The sequence below is a fragment of the Pantherophis guttatus genome, chromosome 17 (genome assembly GCF_059756535.1).
Source record: "Pantherophis guttatus breed Tessera chromosome 17, ASM5975653v1, whole genome shotgun sequence".
NCBI classification, from domain to species: domain Eukaryota; kingdom Metazoa; phylum Chordata; class Lepidosauria; order Squamata; family Colubridae; genus Pantherophis; species Pantherophis guttatus.
The window spans coordinates 15479412-15498476 of record NC_142079.1 but is presented as its reverse complement, the minus strand read 5'-3'; the positions used below and the strand labels follow the sequence as shown (position 1 = coordinate 15498476).

At 48.0% G+C, this 19065-nt stretch overlaps 1 long non-coding RNA gene across 1 annotated transcript; it reads left to right on the top strand.

The window, feature by feature from the left end:
• The first annotated feature begins 970 nt into the window (after nt 1-970).
• Nucleotides 971-18225, top strand: LOC148111683 (uncharacterized). The gene is made up of 2 exons (XR_015730252.1): nt 971-1078; nt 16124-18225. It is a non-coding gene; the product is annotated as an uncharacterized LOC148111683 (long non-coding RNA).
• The last annotated feature ends 840 nt before the right edge of the window (nt 18226-19065 follow it).

Below are 19065 nucleotides of genomic sequence, written 5' to 3'. Positions count from 1 at the left end.
CTTACTTCCCTCCCTCCCTCCCTCCTTCCTTCCTTCTTCCTTCCTTCCTCCCTCCCTCCCTCCCTCCCTCCCTCCCTCCCTTCCCTTCCCTTCCTCCCTCCCTCCTTCCTTCTTCCTTCCTTCCTTCCTTCCTCCCTCCCTCCCTCCTTCTCTCCCTCCTCTCCTCCCTCCCTCCCTCCCTTCCCTTCCTCCCTCTCCTTCCTTCCTCCCTCTCTCCCTCCTCTCCTCTCCCTCCTTCCTTCCTTCTTCCTCCCTCCCTCCCTCCTTCTCTCCCTCCTCTCCTTCCTCCCTCCCTCCCTTCCCTTCCTCCCTCTCCTTCCTTCCTCCCTCTCTCCTTCCTTCCTTCCTCCCTCCCTCCTCTCCCTCCCTCCTCCCTCCCTCCTCTCCTTCCTCCCTCCCTTCCCTTCCCTTCCTCCCTCCCTCTCCTTCTTTTTCTCACACACAGACTCTCTCCCAGGTCAGCAATGAAGGGTCCAAGTTGCTGCTCCTGTCTGAGGGGGGGGGAGAAAGGATGTGCCATTCTTTGGGCACAAGCCGGGAGGCCTGGATGAGCACAGATGGCCTTAGGGGTTGCCCCCCTTTCTGAGGATGACAAAAGACCTTCATTTCATTGGGGAGGGGGCCTCTCACTCTGCCCCCCCCCCCCGCCCTGCGAACAGCCTCCCCAGGGCCAGAGTTGTCACCAGCCCCACAAAGCGGGTGATCAATGAAAGGGAGGCAGCCGGCCCTTCCCAGCCCCTGTTTGCTCGGCTGTCTCCCCCTCCCATTGAGCAGGCATGCAGAAACATTCCCCCTCCGGGACACCCATTGTTGCCACCCGGTTGCCAGGCTGCGTGGCGGCTTGAATAGCTCTGCTGATCCGGGCTGCTCCCAGACCCTGCCATCCGGTGCTTGGGGGGGATGGGGGGCAGCACAGATATGGCTTGTCCTCCCTCCACCGGGCCCCTTTCCATCTTTTGGGAGGGCCTGGATCTCGCTGGAAGCCTGGTGGGGCAGGAGCAGAGGGCGTGAGAAGCGGGCGACACCCCCTCCCCAGAAGGCTCCCAGGGTCTGCGGCTGCTGCTACCCAGGATTACAGGTGGTGGGCTGTCTTGCAGATGTGGGGTCACTAGAGACACAAACATCTGCCAGGAGAGGGCTGGCACGGAGCTTTTCTGACAGGCAGTTGTGTTGCTTTCACTTTAAGGGAGATTTTTACACCCGGGGAGGCATCTGAAAGGTATGCCCACTGCAGTTGATTCCCTAAAATGTTCTAGGACCCAGCTGCAGGCTTTGGACCGGCCAGATCTGAATCAACGGGGTGGAACATGCAGTAGAATCTGGAACATAGGTGGAAAGGTCTCAGGAAGAGCAGAGCCCACCGGGGGCTCTGGGCCAGTGATGCCCAGGGTGCCAGCGGCATTCCCTGCCTTTCTTGAGAAGGACGGCAGACTTTCCCCTGGAGCACAGCAACAACAACAAAAACCCAAGACAGCAGGTTCAATCCCAAGGTTGCAACTGCCATCTTGGCTTCTTTGACAGCCCCCTCCCCAAGAGAAGGGAGGGGGAAGCAATCCCAGCAGAATGATGTGTGGCAGTTCACAGCCCTTCCCTGCAGAATAAGCTCTTGGTGGTGGGTTTACTTAATGCCTGATGTGAACTCCCAGTTCCCCCAGTTATGAAACCGGCCCTGGCCTGGTACAACCTCCGGTCTTCCTGAGGGAAAGCTCACAAAGCTGTGAACAGAAAGCCTTTTCTCTCTATTGTGCTGCTGGAATACTTTACCCTGAACTCTTCAAACTAATTTTAATTGGGCTGTGATTATTGCTGACTCTCAGCGTTCTGCCTTTTGTAAAGCAGCACATAAATGCAATAGATTTTGGGGGCGGCACGTAAATGCTATGATTTTTTTTAAAGAAATGTTCACCTGTCTGTGGTGCTTGATTGGCTTCTCACTATTGTTGGAACTGTGAGGCAGTTTTGCCTCCAGAAGTTGTGGGCACTCCATCATTGGGGTTTTTTAAAGAAAAGACTGGACTGAAATGGTAGAGGGTCTCCTACGTGAGCAGGGGCTTGGACTGGAAGACCTCCAAAGTCCCTTCCAACTCTGTTCCACTGTTACTGTACAGATGTTGGAAGGGAATCAAATTGCAGTGGTCACACTCTGCCCAGCCCTCCCAATTTACATAACTCTCTAGAACGGTACAATAGGTCAGCGGCTCCCAATCTTTTGGGCACCGGGGACCACTTCCGTGGAAAGGGGTTTTCCCACGGATCGGAGGGGGCATGGTTTTGTCTGCTGCCCGCTTGTTTGTGCGACCCAATTTCTGACATGCTGCGGCCCAGTGCCAGTCCACGGACCAGGATTTGGAAACCCTGCAATAATGGATCTGGAGGGGACTATTTATTATTGATTTATTTAGACTTCTATACCGCTTCATAGTGCCCTCTCTAAGTGGTTTACAAAGTTAGCATATAGCATATTGCCCCCAACAATCTGGGTCCTCATTTTACCCACCTCGGAAGGACGGAAGGCTGAGTCAACCTTGAGCCAGTGAGATTTGATCCGCTGATCTGCTGAACTAGCAGTCAGCTGAAGTGGCTGCAGTACTGCACTCTAACCACTGCGCCACCTCAGCTCACTATAATGGTTACTTAGTTCCAGCCCCTCTAATATGCTGGAACATCAAATGACCATCCAGGAGAGTTGACTACCCAGGTTCTCCGTAAACTCATCAGCAGATGGAGAATCCACAATCTTTATTTTATTATGGAGTCCTTGATGGTCTCTGAGGTTGGCTGTTTTCTTGCAGATATTACATGACCCAAGTACTGTAGGTCAGGGGTTTCCAACCTTGGCAACTTTAAGGCGTGTGGATTTCAACTCCCAGAATTCCTCAGCCAGCAAAGCTGAGGAATTCTGGGAATTGAAGTCCACACGTCTTAAAGTTGCCGAGGTTGGAGATCCCTGCCGTAGGAAACATCTTCAGAGATGAGTAATGAAACGTCTATGTAAGAAAACCACCAAGCTCAAAGAGCACCAAGGACTCTATAGTTCAACCCTGAGCTGCAAAGATTCTCTTCTGTTGAGACTCTTATATGGATCTCACCAACGAGCAGTTTTTCCTTTCAAACAACATTCCAAAGTAGCTGCAACTTATACCTGGCTAGTTGCTGTGATCATGGACATTAGTTCCTATAAAGGAGAATATTTGTAGCTCAGGGTTGAAATCAGGTTGAAATGTCAACATTCGTTCCCAGCCATCAACCCTGGAGTTTCCCTTGGCTACCCTGTCCCAATGTGGCTATCTCCCTTCAGGGATCTTTCCCCACCTCACACCCCCTAAACTGAACATCCCAAGTCCCTGCAACCTGTCCCCAAAGGACACGTCCTCAAATCCCTGTATCAACTTTTTCACCCTGCTCTGATCCCATTGATATCCCTCTGGAAGTGTGCCCAGAATCCAATAAACTCCAGGTGGGGTCTTGCTAAGTAGAGGGGAATCAAGGCTTCCCATGTTTCTTCTCCTGATGCAGCCACAACTGGGTTAGGCCTTCTTGCCAGTTTCCCCCCACCCTCCCGGCTGACTCACCCTCAGCCTCTTGTCCCTGAATAAGCTGCTCAGTTCTTCTCAGATGTAGAACTTCCAAGCCACGAACAACCTGCCCCCCATCTTGTATTTGCGTCTTGCATTCCCCCCCACTTAAGCTTCTCCTGCTTGTGGAACGTCTTAGTCTTCCAGGCTGTTGGTGGGATTGCAATCTTGTTCTCCATGCTGAGTGTTGGCCAGAACTCCCCATTTCGTGTCATCCACAGGGGTGTGGGGAAGGTCAGTTTTATTTTGTCCGTTTTTGGGCTACATCTGCACGCCGTGATGCACTACGGTACATTATCCTCAAGGGAGATGTTTAGGAAAGCCTTTCAAGTGTAAAGTTATCACTTTTCTTGCGCTGCAGAAATTCTCCCAGTTTCTGTTTTTGTTTTCTGGAACACCTGCTAAAAGTGCACAACTCTGACCAAAAAAAGGTCTGTTTTGACCGGTTGGAGGTACAGTAGTAAGAGCTGCATTTCCCCAGACGTCTTCCATAAAAACTTTGGTCTGGTGCAGCAAAGCTCTCTCCTTTGGGGCATTCTTCACCAAAAGAGCCGGTTCGGGGTCATTTCTTTCGAAAGATCCTGCCTGAGCTGCTTTCTCTGGCTTTGTGCACAGGGTACAACCCTGAAATCGGCCTCTCTGTGGTTTTGGCTGCAGAGCCTTTAAAAGCCACAGGGCGAGCAATGCTTTCTGCTCTGCTCTGCAACGGAGACGCTGGAAAATACTAAAGCATCTTTCAGGGGCCGAAACTGAAATGTGCAACTGACAGCTGACTTCAGGGAAAGCAGGCAGTCAGAGAGGCTGATATATGTTGCCTCCCAACAGCCCCTCCTGCTCCCTCTGTGAGCCAGAAGCAGGCTGGAGTGCAGCTTTGGTGTGATTAGCATAACAATCCGTACAGATCCGGCTTCCTCCTGAGCTCAGGACTTGCTCAATCCAATTTGCAGGCTCTGCTCTTTGTTTAGAAGCCTAATTCCTGCCACCAGGATAGTGAAATGACCTTCTTAAGGAGACACAGCACTGCCTCATCCCCCCCAACCCCCTCTTGGAACTTGCAGCCACTTTAGCACAAACAGGTGGTGGAATTTCCTAGAAGGTTGTGCATTCCAGCTGTATTTAACTGTGGTTGGTGTACCTTGACAAACCCACCAGGGTGAGAAAGCTTGCAAAAGGGACATAAATATCCCTTTGTTTTGCAAGCCAGTTCCCCAAAGGTCGCAAATATAAAGACAGTGCTAGTACATAATTTCAACACTTTTCTAAATGCTTCTTATAAATATGAGTTAATATTATGATAGCACAGAGAGGAATCTTTAAGGAAACAAGAGCCTGTAGTACAGTGGACTAAAGCACTGTTATTAACAACTGCTGCTTGCAATTACCGCAAGTTCAAATCTTACCAGGCTCAAGGTTGACTCAGCCTTCCATCCTTTCTAAGCTAGGTGAAATGAGGACCCAGTTTGTGGGGGCAATAAGATGACTTTGTATAAATATGCAAAAGTATGAAGGCTATTGCTTAACGCATTGTAAGCCGCCCTGAGTCTCCGGAGAAGGGAGGCATATAAATCAAATTAATAATAATAATAAAAAAAGAAAAAAGAAACAGAACCTGATTTGTTCTTATATCCTGGGAACAATTTTATTTCCAGAAATTGGCCAATGAAGCTTGTCATAGCACAGGAAACAACATCACAGCGAGGTGATATAAAAACCATAGATGCAGAAGGCAATAACCGGATGATCAGTGTGGGAAGAAATATCCGTCTGGTTCAGTTCCAAGCCAGGAGAAAGACACTGGAAACATGGAAGCTGATTGGAAAGAAGGTTTAATGATGAACAGGACCACCAAGCACATGGTTCTGGTGCAGCTGACCACATGGAGCTGAGAGTGGCTGGCTTTTATACCTTCTCTTGGGCTTTGCACTTGAGCTTCCTGTTCCTGTGTATTCTATTGGATGTTGTAGGGGTTATGTAAGGGTCATAGCTGGCTCTATAGACAAAGTATAAATCCTCAGGTGTTTGTCTGAGCTAAGTTTGGTTGAAGTTTGGACTGCTGATGCAATGAAGGGGCTTTTGTTCTGAAAAGGTTTGGACAATTCCTATTGTGGCTTAACGGCTTTGTCCTGGTTTGGATTTTGAGTGAGGGCTAATCCTACCATTTTGTCTTTGTTTCAAAATATCCTGTCCTGAATGGATTACCAAATCCGCATTTCTAAAAGCTGCCTGCAGAATCTGCTGGGGCTATTAAGAAAAGTGGGGGTTGCTTTCTGCTTCCTGTCTTTTAAGAGCATGTTTCTCCATTTCTCCTTTAGGGAAATATAATATAATATTTCCTAAAATATTTCATTCTTCTAGGAGAGGGGTGGGGGTGCTAACTTCCTACATCAGCAAACCTACTTCCAAGAATTCTGCCAAAAAAGGCTGATGTTATTGTCCTCATATTTGCAGGCAGTACCTGGCTGACCTTATAGCAGTGTTTCTCAACCTTGGAAGCTTGAAGATGGGTGGACTTCAACTCCCAGAATCCCCCAGCCAGCAGCACTGGCTGGGGGATTCTGGGAGTTGAAGTCCACCCATCTTCAAGCTACCAAGGTTGAGAAACACTGCCTTATAGAGAATTGGAAACTAAGTGGAATCAATCAGAATAGAGCTGGAATCATCCAAGTTAGTACCTGGATAATTGAAAATCAGGGAATTCAAGGGCTGCTGAAGTGGGAAATGGAAAAAACATTCTGGAAAGTGGCCAAGGCAAAGCTTTCTTCTCTTTTGCTGCCCAGCAAAGGAATCTCTCTAAATGTACATCTCCACCCAACTTTTCAACTAACAGAATAGCAATAGCACTTATATACCGCTTCATAGTGCTTTACAGCCCTCTCTAAGCGGTTTACAGAGTCAGCCTCTTGCCCCCAACAATCTGCATCCTCATTTTACCCACCTCGGAAGGATGGAAGGCTGAGTCAACCTGAGTCAGGATTGAACTGCTGACAGTCGGCAGAATTAGCCTGCAATACTGCAGTCTAACCATTGCGCAAGGAAGGAAAAGAAGGGAGGGAGGGGGGAGGGAGGGAGGGAAAGAAGGAAGGAAGGAAGGAAGGGGAAAAGGTAGAGCACTGGGACTAATCCTTAGACTTATATACTGCTTCACAGTGCTAGAGAGGGCTGTAAAAGCACTGTGAAGTGGTATATAAATCAAAGTGCTGTAAATATTGCTATTTACAGTCCTCTCTAAGCGGTTTACGGAGTCAGCATCTTGCCCCCAACAATCTGGGTCCTCATTTTACAAGATGGAAGGCTGAGTCAACCTTGATTGAGCTAGTCGGGATCAAACTCCTGGCAGTGAAGAGTGAGTTAGCCTGCAATACTGCATTCTAACCACTGTGCCACCACAGCACCCCTTAAGTTGTTCCGTGGCCTCGAGAATCACAGTCTTGCCTCTGTTAATCTCTTGGGGGGATTTTGTTCCATTCACTTGTTCCTCTCCTCGGGGATAGTTTTGGTCAGGATACACACAGGGAGTTTTTGGTAAGAAGGTGGGGATCATTGTGGTTTTCTTTAAAAAACCCTGTTTTAAGATTGCCAGCTGCTAAAACTCCTGTTGTTCCTGTGGTCATATGAAACTGGCGAACATATGAAACATATGTTGCTCCCGTGGTCATATGAAACTGGCGAAATATTTCCATTACTTTATGAGCCACATTGGTGCAGTAGTCAGAGTGCAGTACTGCAGGCTACTTCTGCTGACTGGCAGCTGCCTGCAATTTGGCAGTTCAAATCTCACCAAGCTCAAGGTTGACTCAGCTTTCCTTCCTTCCGAAGTGGGTAAAATGAGAATCCAGATTGTTGGGGGCAAGTGGCTGACTCTGTAAACCACTTAGAGAGGGCACTGTGAAGCGTTATATAAGTCTAAGGGCTATTGCTATTTCACTTCCTTTTTCCTTTCCCCTTCCTTCCTTCCTTCCTTCCTTCCTTCCTTCCTTCCTTCCTTCCTTCCTTGGTTCAAGTGGTTAGAATGAGTATTGCTGGCAAACTCTGCTCATTACCAACAGTTCAATTCTGATCAGCTCAAGGTTGACTCGGCCTTCCATCCTTCCGAGGTGAGTAAAATGAGGAGCCAGATTGTTGGGGGCAGATGCTGACTCTGTAAACTGCTTAGAGAGGACTGTAAAAGCACTAAAGCCTTATATAAGGTTAAGCCGTATATAAGTCTAAGTGCTTATATATAAGGTAAAGCCGTATATAAGTCTAAGTGCTATTGCTATTTACAGTCTCCCAAAGAAAACATTGAATGAAGCCATGATCTATTTTAACCATTGTTTGCTATATATGCCATGATTACAGGGTCAAACCTAAAAGGAATTGGGGGCCAAACTAAATAAAGCAAATTATGATTAGCATAATGTGGGCAACCAATTTGTTTCTCAGTACCAAGAAGATAAAGGTATCAACGGACGAAAATAAACTTTCCCTGCATTTGATAGTTGCATGCATGATTCTGTAGCTTGCCCCTGTCTTCTCTGGGGGTATTTTTTATTCACTTTCTTGTCTAGCTTATCTGGAGATTTCCTGGTGGTCTTCCATCCACGTACAAATGCAATCCCAGGATTATCTGTCCAACTACAGGTAGTCCTTGTGTAATGACTGCCTCATTTAGCAACTGTTCGTGGTTACCAAGGTGATGAAAACTAATTTTGCGACCGACCCTCACACTTATTAACCTTCAGTTCACAGCTCTGTAAGTCAAAGAAGATCACAAGCCCAGTCACGGTTCCATTTAGCAACCGCTTTGCTTAATGACCGAGTTGCCGGTCCCAATTGTAATAACTAAACAAGGTCTAGCTGGAACTGAACAGGGAGGCTGCCTGTGGTGCCAAGTTTCAAGTCAAAATAAAATACAAAAATGCTAATGTTTTGGTGGACTGAGGATACTGATTGCATGGTGCACCTTGAAAGTCTCGTTGTTGTGAGAGAAAAGGGCTGTCACTGCCAGATTCTACCCTACTTGGCGGCTTCAAGATCAGCCAAGGTCACCTTGAAGCTGTCATCTGTTGATCAAAGGTTGCCCTGTGTCTGCTTTCATGGACACATCCATGTTGTTTTCTTCCTGTCAACCGCAGGCGGGGATTGTTATTGCTCTCTAATCTTTGCTGAAGTGGTTTTATTTTTCTAGCCTCCCAGAGTAGACTACACTTCTGGGATTCCTGGTAGCCCGCCGTCAAAGTGCAAACCAGATTTGACTTTCTTTCGCTTCGCCTGAGATCCGTCCAGGTCATTTCCCTTTGCTTTTTCTCCAGATTCTAACGGCTTCTCGATTTGGTAGGATTCCAACTTACTTCTGAAAGGGCAAATGCAATTCTGGAGCAGAGCCACCTTTGTCTCTTGCACCAGGCAGGGGTGTCTGGTCAAAACAAGTTAAGATTGGTGGTTGCAACAGTGCAATCTCCGTTTGTTTTAATCTGTAGAGATTCTCCGTCATCCAGGTCATGGTTATCCCAAAGGTGCTTTCAGGAGGCAACTGGATTTTCTAGCACTACTCAGGTGACCCTGAGGACACAGGTAAACCTCCAAGTGCTTCAAGGACCCTCTAAAAGGATGCAAAAGACCAGCTGTCTGCAAGGTGTAAAAATCCTTCCCGCCATCCAGTAAGAGCCGAAGAAGCTTCTTGGATGAAAAGCGAAATGTCTTCAAAGAAAAAACAAGGAAGTCCAGTTGCCTCCTGAAAACAGCATCTTTGGGACTCAGTTTGTTTTGCATCATCCTGGCTCCACGGGGACATTTTGAGCACTCCACGCGGACAGTCTTCTCAGGACTACTCCCAACATGGACACCTGGGATGATACCACATTGACCTGACTGGAAGAAACCAGAGGCAATGCGCTATTGTGGGCCCACAGCAGATGTTTCTGTAACTTCTGGAGAAACGGAATTCTACTCCGTCTATGGAAAGCCTCTTCTTCGGTGTTACTTGAGTAGGACAAAGACCAAAAGGGGTTTGGGAACACCTTTCCAGCCTAAGAAATGTTATTAAAGGGCATCAGCCTGTGTGAGCTGCAGTCCCTTTCATCCCAGCCATGGATAGCTAAACACCATCCAATGCAACAGGATAACCACACATGAACTGAGCTGCAGCTCGCACAAACTGATGCCTTTTAATAACATTTGTTCATTTGAAAAGATGCTACATGGTGTATTCTGATGTTTGGCTGCCATAGGCTGTTGGAAGAAATATCGTGTTTTTCGGAGTATAAGACGCACTTCCCCCGTCCCCCAAAAGTGGGTGAAAATTTCGGTGCATCTTATAATCCAAATATAGGCCTGTTTTTGGGCTCCCGAACCCTCTGCGCCCCCAGAAGCAATCTGCAGTGCTCCACAGGTGCAGACATCATGACCTCCTTTTTTGTGATGATTTTCAGCCTCTGCGCATGTGGAGTGCGCACATTTGCGAACCAGTAGGGAAGGTAAGTGAATTTCACCCCTGCTCCACACATCCTGTTTTTGCAAAAAACGGGCCCATTTTCAGCTCCACATGTCGCATTTTTGCCCTCCGGCCCCCAGAAGCACTCTGCAGGCCAAAAATGGGTGCATTTTTGGTGAAAACGGGATGTGCGGAGCAATGCAGAGTGCTTCTGGGGGCCGGGGAGGGTGGAAACGCAATACACGGAGGCCAAAAACTATTTTCTTTCTTGCTTTCCTCCTGTAAATCTAGGTGCCTCTTATAGTCCAAAAAATATGGTATTCATTTGGTTCAGTTCCAAGCCAAGAAAAAGGCATTGGAGACAAAATGGGGGCTGGAGGCTGATTGGGAAGATGGTTTAATGATGAAGCAGAACCACATGGGTGGTTCTGGTGCAGCTGACCACATGGAGTTGAGAGTTGGGGTTATTTATACCTTCTCTTGGGCTTTGCACTTGAGCTTCCTGTTCCTATGCAAGAACATGCATTCTATTAGCTGTTATCAATCACTTTCTTCAGTCTATTGTTCCTGGCAGAGGGTTTGTAACCCTCCTTGGAGGGGGTTCCTGCAGGACTGCCTCCCTGTGGAAAAGCCCCCTATGGCCCCCACAGAGCCAGGGGAGAGGCCTTTTCCCTGGGCTCCCATCTGGGTGGAGGGCTGACCCAAAGGATGACCTTGGGGGAGCCCCTCAGCCATGGAAGAAGAAAGCAGCAGCTCTGGAGCTGTTTTGTGCGGGAGGAAGATTGTGGCTGGCAGACCTGCAGTCCCAGCAAACTGAAAGGTACCACAAATGAGACAGGAAGCATCATGAGTAGGTTGTGGTCCAAAATAACAAGATGGCAGCCACAACTGTGTTTTTTATGTATGTTGCTTTGATTGTACATTACGATTGTGGCTGCCACCTTGATGTTTTTGACTACATCTGGCCTAGGAGTCATGGCCGGTGACCTGCAGATGACTTCTGGAGCTTTGGGTACCACATTCCAAGCCTTTTCAGAGAGGATGAGCAGAGTGTAAGATAATAGCAGAACAGACCTTGTAGGTCATCTAGTCCAGCCCCCCACCCAAACAGGAGACCCTACACCATTTCTGACAGATGGCAGTCCAGTCTCTTCTTGAAAGCCTCCAGGGATGAAGCGCCCGCAACTTCCAAAGGCAACTTCTGTTCTATTGGTTGATTGTTCTCACTGTCAGAAAATTCCTCTTTATTTCCAGGTTGAATTTCTCCTTGGTCAGTTTCCATTATTCCTTGTTTGGCCTTCGGGTGCTTTGGAAAACAGGCTGACCCCCTCCTCCTCTCTGTGACAGCCCCTCAAATACTGGAAGATTGCTCTCCTGTCTCCCCTGGTCCTTCTCTTCACTAGACCAGCCATGCCCAGTTCCTGCAACCGTTCATCGTATGTTTTAGCCTCCAGTCCCCTCATCATCCTGGTTGCTCTTCTCTGCACTCTTTCTAGAGTCTCCACATCTGTTTTTATAGTGTGGTGACCAAAACTGGATGCAGGACTCTAGGTGTGGTTTTACTAGGGCTTTATAGAGTGGTATTAGATCCTCCCTTGATCTTTATTGTATCCCTCTGTTAACGCAATTTAGGATTGCATTGGCTTTTTTGGCCGCAGCTGCACACTGCTGGCTCCTATTTAACTGGTTGTCCACTAAGACTCCAAGATCCCTCTCACAGTTTCTGCTATTAAGCAGAGGAAGGAAATAATTCATTATATAACAAGGGTCTGCAGTGAATTAAAATTAGTTTCAGCTGAGCAAATGAAGTTTTCTCCCAGCTGCACCCCTTGTGGAGACCCCAGAGCACCCCATAGAAAAAGTTTCCTGCTCCCGCCACAGAACCTGATGGAACCCTTTGCAGAGATTTCTTGGTAAAGAGGGAGGGGGCACCCCAAACCAGCATTCAGGCAGCCTTTCTGCACAGCTATCACTAGCCTCAATTCCTTTGCTGCTCCCCAAAGCCTCTGGGCCTTTTCCTGCATCAGGGACTGCTCCCCCCCCTACTTCCTGGATTGCTTTGCCTTTGATGGCAGCATGAAAGGCAGGCCTGAGAGGGGGGGTGAGATTGGGGGAACCCCATCCCTGTGCTGCAGAAAAGCTGCCTCCGGACAGTCTGAAGGTGGGATGGAGTTGCAGTGGGGCAGAGAGGCCCAGATACAGATGTTCATCTGCAGAAATTGGGGGGGGGGGGGTTGAGGGAGGGAGGGAGGAGGCAAAGGGACCTCAAGGGCTTTTGCCCTGGGTGGCTCAGAGAGCCCCGTTCTCATCTCTTGCAGAAGTTGGCGGTTTCTTTTCTGTCGCTTTGAGTTGGGGGGTGCCCAGCGATGGGTGGACTTTCCTCCTCGTCCCTTTGTGAGACCCTCATCCCGGTTCCCCTAATCTTCTTCCTCCGCCCCCACTTTTGGCTCCTCCGGAGGGCCCCCCCTCCCCAGTGTGAGAGGGTCTCTTTAAGGAATCCCTCCCCGTGCCAAGCCCCCTCTCCTCCCCCACCTGAGAACCAATTAAAACTCAATGAATTCCAAGAGAGGGGGGGGAGGAGGCTTTTGTGCTTCCCATGCGGTGGGCTGACAAAGGCTCTCGGGCAGGAATAAAAGCGGCTATTCAGCCGCTCCACTTGTTCTCATTCAAATCACTTCCACTCCAGCCTCCCCTCCCTGCTGCTCTGTGCTGAGTTCCCAGGCCGGCTCCCAGTCTGGATGCACCGCCCCAGCCCTCCACCCACCCACCCACCCACCCCGCAACCCCCAATCTGCCCCCCTCCCTCCCTGCCCCCAACCGCAGAAGAGGGGTCTGGCTGGGAGTCCAAAGCCTGCGATAGGCAGAGCCTCCCTGGAAGCTGTCTGGCTAAATTGGGGAGACATGCTTCCAGACGGACTGGGCACACAGGCTGGAGAGATGGTTTCCCAGGCACGGTGTCAGTTATTTAACAGATAACAGATTAACAGAGTTGGAAGGGGCCTTGTAGGTCATCTAGTCCAACCCCCCACCCAAGCAGGAGACCCTACACCGTTTCTGACCAATGACCAGTCTCTTCATGTCTCCCCTGGTCCTTCTCTTCACTAGACCAGCCATGCTCAGTTCCTGCAACCGTTCTTCATTTGTTTTAGCCTCCAGTCCCCTAATCCTCTTGGTTGCTCTTCTCTGCACTCTTTCTAGAGTCTCCACATCTTTTTTATAGTCTAGTGACCAAAACTGGATGCAGGACTCTAGGTGTGGCCTTACTAAGGCTTTATAGAGGAGTGGTATTAGTACCTCCCTTGATCTTGATTGTATCCCTCCGTTAATGCAATTTAGGATTGTGTTGGCTTTTTTGGCTGCCGCTGCACATATTTAGCTGGTTGTCCACTAAGACTCCAAGATCCCTCTCACAGTCACTGCTATTAAGGCTGGTTTCCCCCAGTCTATACATGTACTTCTGGCTTTTCTTGCCTGGAGGGTTTAGGTTGCCCTGAAGATAAAACTTCTCTAATTCTGCATTTTCACACCAAGACAGAGCGTCCTTGACTTTAGTGAGCGTTTTAAGTTACAACAGCACTGAAAAAAGTGACCAATGACCGTTGGTCACCCTTACTACTGTTGCAGCCTCCCCGCGGTCACATCAGGGGTGAAATGCTACTGGTTCTCTCCAGGTGAATCGATAAAAACTATCAGTTTGGGTGAAGTGACAGTAAAAAAAAGCTACCGGTTCAGTCAAACCGGTATTTCCGTCGATCAGCTGTGCTGCACGGTTTAACTTCGCTAGAAAGCAGGAAATCCTGCTGTTCCCCACCCCTTCACTGTTCTACTTACCTAGTGAAGTCGTCCTTTTCCGCCTGAAGCGCGTTTTTGGCATGTACTGCCCATGCACGCGGAGCACGCTTTTTATGTGTGCTGTGTATGCGCGCGTACAGCGTGCTTTTGGCATGTGCTGCCCATGCGTGTGTGCAGTGTGCTTTTGGTGTGTGATGCACGTGTGCATGCACAGCATGTTTTTGGCTCACATTGTGCATGCGTACACGCAGCATGCTTTTGGCAATCCGAGGAGGATTTCACCCCTGGGTCACGTGATCAAAATTTGGACATTTGGCAACAGGCTTGGACTGATGATGGTTGCAGTGTGTCATCTTTTGCGACCATCTCCTAGGCCACGTCAGTGGGGAAGCCAGATTCACTCAACACAGTAACTGCAACAATCCAGTTAACAACTGGGGGAAAGGAAGGTTGTAAAATGGGAGAAAACTCACTTACTGAGTGTTTCGCTTAGCAAGAGAAATTTTGGGCCCAATTTTGGTTGTAAGTTGAGGACTACCTTTACAGAAGCTCTTATGCAGTTATCCCTAAAAAGCCACACTTCTCCAAATTTTGCATTGCTATTTGCCATTTCTTTTTAAAAAGGGTGGCAAATAGGATAAAAATGCATTATTTTAAAATGAAAATAGCTTGCGTAAAACTGTATTAGGCAGAACTTCCAACAGAAGGGCAGAAATATGGTGTAAACTGACTCAATATGTTTGTGGAAACATTTTTAAAAAATTGTTAAGTTTCTCCAACTAAGTGCCAGATAAAGTGAAAAAAAAAAAAAAAGGCAAAATGTTCACTCATTTTCAGTCTCACCCTGAGGAAGAAAAGGGCTCAACTTCCCTGAAAATAATATAGGTAGTCCTCGACTTATGATCCCAACTGAGCCCAAAGTTTATGTTACTAAGTGAAACAGTTAAGTTGTTAAGTAAGTTTTGCCCCATTTTATGACTATTACAACTACCCTAGTGCACAGCCCCACCTCATCTCTTGTGCCATCCTGGAATGAATCTTCTCAACTGAAGGGAGTGAACTGAGTCATTCCAGTGACTGAAGGTGGGCAAACCTCAACAGGCCATCTTAACCAAGTCTGGCAGCCCTGATTCTCAGAGGGGGGTGGGGTCTGCGCAAGCCATTCAGAAGCTCCCCAAAGGTCCCAGCCAGCCCCCCAGGGTCAAGGTCTGGCATGGAGGAGCCAAGCAGGGGTAGGACCATCTACTAGGACAGGGGTCAGCAACCTGCAGCTCTGGAGCCGCATGTGGCTCTTTCACCCCTCTGCTGCAGCTCCGTGTCACTCAAAATATGCATCACAACCACCAATGTGCGACACCCACCGGCACACAATTTATTGAGCTTTTCAACCCCTGGTAGGCCAACCATGGATAAATCCAAGAAAAGAAAAGTTTCAGAAGAAAACAGAACATTTAATTCAACTACTTATGCTAATTTTGTGACCGCTCAAGAAATAGTCAGGCACGGGAAGGGTTTTGTGGCTCCCGGTGTTTTCTTTTCTGTGGGAAACGGGTCCAAATGGCTCTTTGAGTATTTAAGGTTGCAGAACCCTGTACTAGGATGATCCCTGGAGCAAACTTTCCAGCCAATTGTGTACTGGGGGCCTCAGTTGTGTATCCTCCTGGGATGTCCATGGAGCTTCTCCATCATCCAAATCGTGGTTGTCCCAAAAGGCAACTGGATTTCCTTGCTTTTTTCCCCTTGAAAAAGTTTCACTTCTCATCCAAGAAGCTGAAGAACTGAAGAAGAACTGAAGACGTTTCTTGGGTGAGAAGCCAAATGTTTTCAAGAAAAGGAAACCCAGGAAAGTCCAGTTGCCTTTTGAAAAAGCACCTTTGGGTACACCTGAGATTGTTGTTCAGCCACTAAGTCATGTCCGGCTCTTTGCAATCCCATGGATCATAGCATACCAGGTCCCCACTCCCATCCTCCACTGTCTCCTGGAGTTTGCTCAAATTCATGTTCGTTGCCTCTGAGATGCCTTCTAGCATCTCTGGAAGACCAAAGCCAGGAAAAAGCCTGGAAGACCAGAGATGCAGTGGTGGAATTCAGTTTTTTTTACTTCCGGTTCTGTGGGCGTGGCTTAGTGGGCATGGCAGGGGAAGGATACTGCAAAATCTCCATTCCCACCCCACTCTGGGGCCAGCCAGAGGTGGCATTTGCTGGTTGTCTGAACTACTCAAAATTTCTGCTACCAGTTCTCTAGAACCTGTCAGAACCTATTGGATTTCACCCCTGGCTAGAAGGCATCTCAGTTGCTTCTCTTCTACTTTTAATGCTAATTCTTCTCCTTTTTCCTTAACAGGAAGAGTTCACTACTGGACTAACTTCGATGCCTCCATTCGTTCCCCTTTTTCACTGCAAAGCTTTTTTTCCCCCCCTCTCTGGGGATATTTCAGATTGAAGATGAGACTGGCATGCAAAACATTGGCTCTCGGGGAGGTGATACCCGCTTTGACTTTCTTGGCCTGAGGTCTCCCATAGCATTGGACTGCAGCTGCCATCTTTCCCAGAAAGCATGGGGGTTTGGACCAAGGCCGAGGGGTGCTGGGGCTATTTTGGCTGCAGTCCTGCTATGCTCAGCCGCCATGCCCTGGGTCCTCCAGGGCCCCTCTTGAAGGAAACACGGTGCCCTTTGTGCCTCCTCCTCCTCCTCCCCTCCTCGGCCTGGTGGAACACGTTGACCTTTGGCTCCCGCTGTCCTCCTCACAGGCCGGCTGTTTCTCATCAGGAAGAGAATCGGATGCCGCCAATCTTTTCCTTGTGTGGCCTCCATCCTGCCTGGGAGAGGAGCGTTCTGCTCTCGGCTCCAATATCAGACCTCCAGAGCCTGTGGGGCTCCCGTGATCCAGGGCCACCACCACGGCTGGCCAGTAGCCACACTGAAGCTACACCTTGGCCGAGACAGTCAAGGAGGGCGGCCAAGCCAATTCCATCTGAAGCAGCCTCTGGGTGCAACAGGATCATGGCCCCACATCTGGTGACTCAGGACAGGATACCAACAAGCCACCGCCACTTGGGCTTGCCCAGATGACCTGGGCTGCAGGTCCCACAAATGCCTGAGAATTGGGAGATTTGGACTCCAAGGGCATATTTTGGTTTGTGATGACCACCAGGGGATAACAGGGATTTTTCTCTGCCCCCTCCCCAAATGATGGCATGCAGGCCAGGGGTTTTCTGAGACCCCCCCACCCCCAATTCCCTCTGCCTCCCTCCTTCAAAAGCAGCCTTTCTCAACCTTGGCAAAATCTGATTCAGGATTTCTCAGTGGCAGCTTTAAGCTGTATGGATGCTGGTTGGGGAATTCTGGGAATTGAAGTCCACACAGCTTAAAGCTGGTAAGGGCTGCTCCAGAGAAAAGTGGACTGAACAGGTTAGGGGGCGTGCGAAGGAGGGTGTGCAGGGATGGGCAAAAAAGTCAAGATGGCAGTTGCACGGTAAATACAGCCCTCTTTCTACGTGTGTGCAACACAGATAAAAAGGTGACGGCCTTTGCACAGCCCCAATTGTCATCTTGATTTTTTGACATGCCTCCCCTTCCGAATGTGCATGAAATGATTTATTTCCCAGTTCCTGTTTTGACGACAGCCTGAAAAGTTCCCAAAAGCAACATAGAGAAGATCCTTAAATATATTCTGGACCACATAAAGATAGTTTGTAGGGGAGTTTGGAGTCAACCCAATTCCTGTGAATTGTAAACCATGGTTTATGATCTAGTGTACAACACCGACTCATCAATTTAGTTGTGTGTTTTTCAGATCTAAGGTATTATGGCTCTAAGGCCAGATACAATCAAACAAAATATTAAACAAAAGAAGTATCACATCTTTCTATATGCAGAGAAAAACAATAAGTTTAAGGGAATCTAAAAATAATTAAGAACATAGTTACTAAAACAAATCCAAATAAAATACAATTGCAAGGAGGCCCAATCCTAAGTAAGGATACAGTGTATCGCACAAATAGGAGCACAGAACCTGAGGCAACTTGTGAATGTTTTCAAACTTGGCAACTTTAAGATGTGTGGACTTTCCCACTGGCTGGGGAATTGTGGGAGTTGAAGTTTACACATCTTTAAGTTGCCAAATTTGAAACACTGATTTAGTTAGTACAGTAAACCATTGTTTTTTTGTTTTTTTTAAATAATTCTGACTTTGGGAACCTGCGAAATCTTCCAGTGAATAATGTTTACTGAATACTGAGGACTAATGAACATGGAATCAAGTAGCAACCCAATTTTTGTCTTCATTAAAATTAACATGTAGCTTATAGAAAAATTCAGGTAAACAGCATTCTGGTTGGTTGCGAAGTTGGATGTGATCAATATACTCTAATCCCTATGAGCTCTTTGGGATCCAATCCTTTATTTAAAAAAAAAACATTAAAATCTGGTTTTAAATAGCAAAATGGAGTCTTTTCTCACAACTGCTTCCATCTTTGGAAAAAAAAGACCCCTAGACTGAATTTCTGGTAACTGACTCACTATTATTTCACAGAGGCTGTGAGTCCCACCATGAACTTGGGCAGGATCTGCTAAAGCAGCTCAGGGAGAAGGCTGTCTTTGAAGATCTCCAGGGGATCCTAAGAGGCAGCCCATTCAACTGGTTGACAGCTCCTCCCTGTAGGAATTTCCTCCTTGTATCCAACCTGAATCTGCTTCCTTGTAGTTTCCATCTCTTCATTCTGACCCTGCTCTCTTGAGTGTCAAAGGAGAAGCCCACCCCATTCCTCTCATGGAAACCCTGTGGAGATCTGAAGACTGGCTATCAAACCTCTGCCAGCCTTCTCTTCTGCAGGCTAAATACACCCACTTTCTTGGAGGCTTCATTGCCTGAATAGCTGTCTTCACCTCCTCCAGCGTAAAATTAATTTCTGGGATCTGGACTGTCCACTCTTGCTGATAGATACCAAAACAGCATTTGCCTTTGTGGTGCTGCCTGATTCATGTTTGTGATCAACAAAGACAACCAGGTCCTACTATCTAGCCAGATCTTCCCCATCGTTCTTCCATTACGTGTCTTCCTCCCCTGATGCAGGACTTCACGTTTCTCCCCACATTTGTTTTGGTCCACTGCTCAAGCCTAGATCTTTCTGAATGGTTGTTTTCGTGTAGTTTTGGGACGCTTGCAATTTGGTAACTTAGTTATTATGATGCCTTGGAAACCAACCCAAGGGGCTGAAAAGGCTGAACCTATGCACTCCATGGGTGCTCTGCTTGTCTAAGATCCACCAAACAAGTGTTCATGT